The sequence below is a fragment of the Schistocerca piceifrons genome, unplaced genomic scaffold, assembly GCF_021461385.2.
Source record: "Schistocerca piceifrons isolate TAMUIC-IGC-003096 unplaced genomic scaffold, iqSchPice1.1 HiC_scaffold_321, whole genome shotgun sequence".
Lineage (NCBI taxonomy): Eukaryota > Metazoa > Arthropoda > Insecta > Orthoptera > Acrididae > Schistocerca > Schistocerca piceifrons.
In genome coordinates this window covers 22,501-27,500 of record NW_025728539.1, presented here as the reverse complement: position 1 = coordinate 27,500, position 5,000 = coordinate 22,501, and the positions used below count along the sequence as shown (strand labels likewise).

At 53.7% G+C, this 5,000-nt stretch overlaps 1 non-coding gene across 1 annotated transcript in view; it reads right to left on the bottom strand.

Annotated features, from left to right (window-relative positions):
* The window catches only part of LOC124745480, a 1,909-nt gene extending 416 nt beyond the window's left edge, over positions 1 to 1,493 (bottom strand). Inside the window, exon 1 of the ribosomal RNA XR_007011029.1 lies at positions 1 to 1,493. This exon is cut by the window's left edge and continues 416 nt beyond it. This is a non-coding gene — a ribosomal RNA (small subunit ribosomal RNA).
* Positions 1,494 to 5,000: the final 3,507 nt, after the last annotated feature.

Sequence of the window (5,000 nt, the reverse complement as noted above, 5' to 3'; positions counted from 1 at the left end):
TCTAAGAAGAAAAGTAATCGCTGACAGCACGAAGGATGTCACGCGACTAGTTAGCAGGCTAGAGTCTCGTTCGTTATCGGAATTAACCAGACAAATCGCTCCACCAACTAAGAACGGCCATGCACCACCACCCACCGAATCAAGAAAGAGCTATCAATCTGTCAATCCTTCCGGTGTCCGGGCCTGGTGAGGTTTCCCGTGTTGAGTCAAATTAAGCCGCAGGCTCCACTCCTGGTGGTGCCCTTCCGTCAATTCCTTTAAGTTTCAGCTTTGCAACCATACTTCCCCCGGAACCCAAAAGCTTTGGTTTCCCGGAGGCTGCCCGCCGAGTCATCGGAGGAACTGCGGCGGATCGCTGGCTGGCATCGTTTATGGTTAGAACTAGGGCGGTATCTGATCGCCTTCGAACCTCTAACTTTCGTTCTTGATTAATGAAAACATACTTGGCAAATGCTTTCGCTTCTGTTCGTCTTGCGACGATCCAAGAATTTCACCTCTAACGTCGCAATACGAATGCCCCCGCCTGTCCCTATTAATCATTACCTCGGGTTCCGAAAACCAACAAAATAGAACCGAGGTCCTATTCCATTATTCCATGCACACAGTATTCAGGCGGGCTTGCCTGCTTTAAGCACTCTAATTTGTTCAAAGTAAACGTGCCGGCCCACCGAGACACTCAATAAAGAGCACCCTGGTAGGATTTCAACGGGGTCCGCCTCGGGACGCACGAGCACGCACGAGGCGGTCGCACGCCTTCGGCTCGCCCCACCGGCAGGACGTCCCACGATACATGCCAGTTAAACACCGACGGGCGGTGAACCAACAGCGTGGGACACAAATCCAACTACGAGCTTTTTAACCGCAACAACTTTAATATACGCTATTGGAGCTGGAATTACCGCGGCTGCTGGCACCAGACTTGCCCTCCAATAGATACTCGTTAAAGGATTTAAAGTGTACTCATTCCGATTACGGGGCCTCGGATGAGTCCCGTATCGTTATTTTTCGTCACTACCTCCCCGTGCCGGGAGTGGGTAATTTGCGCGCCTGCTGCCTTCCTTGGATGTGGTAGCCGTTTCTCAGGCTCCCTCTCCGGAATCGAACCCTGATTCCCCGTTACCCGTTACAACCATGGTAGGCGCAGAACCTACCATCGACAGTTGATAAGGCAGACATTTGAAAGATGCGTCGCCGGTACGAGGACCGTGCGATCAGCCCAAAGTTATTCAGAGTCACCAAGGCAAACGGACCGGACGAGCCGACCGATTGGTTTTGATCTAATAAAAGCGTCCCTTCCATCTCTGGTCGGGACTCTGTTTGCATGTATTAGCTCTAGAATTACCACAGTTATCCAAGTAACGTGGGTACGATCTAAGGAACCATAACTGATTTAATGAGCCATTCGCGGTTTCACCTTAATGCGGCTTGTACTGAGACATGCATGGCTTAATCTTTGAGACAAGCATATGACTACTGGCAGGATCAACCAGGGAGCTGCGTCAACTAGAGCTGAGCAGCCGGCCGCCCGGGAGTGTGTCCCGGGGGCCCGCGCGAACACGCAAGCGTCCGCTCAATCATTCTGCAAACAGGAGGAGGCTGAGCTCCCCTGCACAATACACCTCGAAACCCTCTCAGGTCCCGGCGGCGCGCAGCGCCGTCCCAAGTACTTGGTCGGGTTCGAGAGAGGCGCAATCGCCCGGAGTTAGGCGAGTAGACGCTTTCGGTGCGACCACCCGTGCTCCCAACTGAGCTTGCCGCTGCCGACAGAGGCCCGGGAGCGTGCTGTCGTGGCATTGCCGGCGGGAGACAACACGCGCCACCTACGGTGACCGGCAGCTCCAACGCCAGCGCCACAGAAGGACAAAAGCCCCACTTGGGTGCCGAAGCGAACTCTCCCAGCACAGCGCACGCGCCAACACATCCGCACAGCTGCGATACAAACCACCAGCGAGAACCGCTGGGGCGACCGAGCAGCAGACGGCGTCGCGGCGCCGAGCGCCGGGCGGCGGCGCATCCTCAACGCACACAGTCCTCAATCGGACCAGCACACTGAAGATGTCCACCGCGCTTCGCACCGGGCCCGCGAGGACCTACTTTGGCCGCACGGCGCCGCGCGCAGGGTGCGCCGGCGCGCAGCTGCGACGCCTGCCGCGTCCGTCGGCCGGCGCGCCTGCCACTGGCCGCCCCCACCAGCCGGCTGTAGCGCGTGCGCCCACGCACCGCGCGGCCAGCACGCCGGGAGGCGCCCCCTCACCGGCCGGGGACGGTCCCACCCAGCCACCGCCGCGTATCGCTTCACACCCAGATGCCGTTCAGTTTCGTCGGCATGGTGGGTATCGCTGGAACAACCGGTTCGTACCTCAACCTATCGTCGCCATCACCGATTCACCCCTAGCGAGAACAACCGCACCACAACAGGTTACCATTTGTTCATTTGCGTAACTTCACCAGAAAACGCAGGCGTCCATCGCCATTTGCAACTTCAACGATTATTGCATGCCTGTGTCAGGTGTCACGCCACACTACGTCTGCCCACATACACGCAACAAAATGTGCACGCCTAGACAATACGTGGAAGGTGGCCCCCGTACGTATGCGATGTCCATTGCTCGAACGACTGTCAACCGGCCTCTGTAGCATGTCGCAGATATGGAACGCGGTGCACCATGCCATCACGGTGTGTGAGGAGAGACGACTAGGTCCGAATACATCAACAGACAGCTCATGCTGATCGCCATCCACGGCGTCCGTTCCTCCCACACGTCTCTATGGCGTACCACACTGCAATCCAGCTCTCATAGGGAGACGACACGTAGCTGCGTGCACAATATTTGCACTGTATGGTCCGCCGTTTTTGGGCGCAGTCGTTGTACGGTCACACATGTGCCACGATGTATCATTCGGTACATAAGGACGAATGTGCAGTACAGATTGTGGTTTACGCGTACGACATTAGCGGACGGTTGACACAGGCCGCACCACAACGTAGCCTGAGTACGTCGCATGCGAAGGGCATTGAACATGCAAACTTCTCACCAACCAGCTTGCGAAGGCAGGGGGGCAAGGTGGGGACGTGGGGAGGGGCGGCATGTACGTCCTGCTGCCATCCACATTACAGTGTACAGCAGGAGCATGTGGAAAGTCAGCAAGACTTGCAAGGTGTTTAACATGAAGCGATACACAGGGGAGCGGGCAGTGCGAGTAGCGAACTATATTGCGAGGGTTGCGGGTGGGCAACACTACACTAATTGAACGAGTCGTATAACAATTACAGAGCAGGTTTAGGCGACAACATGGGTTACGTTAGGGGACAACGTGGGTTACGTTAGGGGACAACGTGGGTTAGGTTAAGGCACAACGTGGGTTAGGTTAAGGCACAACGTGGGTTAGGTTAAGGCACAACGTGGGTTAGGTTAAGGCACAACGTGGGTTAGGTTAAGGCACAACGTGGGTTAGGTTAAGGCACAACGTGGGTTAGGTTAAGGCACAACGTGGGTTAGGTTAAGGCACAACGTGGGTTAGGTTAAGGCACAACGTGGGTTAGGTTAAGGCACAACGTGGGTTAGGTTAAGGCACAACGTGGGTTAGGTTAAGGCACAACGTGGGTTAGGTTAAGGCACAACGTGGGTTAGGTTAAGGTACAACATGGGTTAGGTTAAGGTACAACATGGGTTAGGTTAAGGTACAACATGGGTTAGGTTAAGGTACAACATGGGTTAGGTTAAGGTACAACATGGGTTAGGTTAAGGTACAACATGGGTTAGGTTAAGGTACAACATGGGTTAGGTTAAGGTACAACATAGGTTAGGTTAAGGTACAACATGGGTTAGGTTAAGGTACAACATAGGTTAGGTTAAGGTACAACATAGGTTAGGTTAAGGTACAACATAGGTTAGGTTAAGGTACAACATAGGTTAGGTTAAGGTACAACATAGGTTAGGTTAAGGTACAACATAGGTTAGGTTAAGGTACAACATAGGTTAGGTTAAGGTACAACATAGGTTAGGTTAGGTTAGGTTAGGTTACACGTTGTTGTAAGGAAAGGTGTAGGGGGGGGGGGGGCGGGGGCGGCAGGTTCGTTGATAGTGATTATAGTAAGTGAATGCTTGTGACATGATCAGATTTGTCACGTCAGGATGCACCTTTGGCTTATTAGAGGCGGCGCTCCAATTCTATGCTTGTGTGAGACCTGTGTCTTTGACTCATGTCATTGTTTGTGCGCTGTGACAGGAGGTACTATTGTGATGTTGGGTGCACCGTTGTATAGGACATGTGTGGGTGTTGGTGCCTGGTCTGCGCAATGGTGGATGTCGAAAGGCTGGGATATTGTATTTTCCGCATGGACCTCCTGGTCTGGTTGTGATAGTGTGGATTGTGTAATGTGGCGGAGAAGATGCACTGGATGTTGTTCCATGCTGGTGCTTACATATTGTATGTGCGCCTGTTAGAAGCAGAGAGTGGTGCGTGATCAGAGTGTCTGGCTGACGTGTGGTTCCCATTGTGGGCAGACTCTTTCAGCATGTATACGGACAGTTGTGTATATTTATTGTAGTTTGATGGCTCTGCATTGATTACTAATCAGCGCCGTGTGTACGGGTAATCTGGTTCCAGTCCAAAATGTTCCATCTGTGTACATTAGTGACAAAGACTCCCCCCATGCAGTGGGGCTCGGTCTGTTATAGCTCTTCCGCGTAATATATTTGCCCCACGTTTTTGCGACTGCGAGTGCGAGTGCAACGCGCATGGGGACCGACATGCTGATGGCTCGGTATCGGACGCCGTACAGTGAGCAACGCGATCGCGTCTCTCGCTCGTAAGTGGTACAGGTCGCGGCTCATGTATAGGGACAGCGGGAATGTCGCATATTGGAAATAACTCTTCATGAAACGCAAGTTATAGGGGTGGATTGCACTTTACGAGTGCGGGAAACTTCCGCCGTTCATCCGCTGGAGGTGCGCGTGTGGCGGTTGGGGTGGTGCACGAACGGGTGCGGGTGGAGT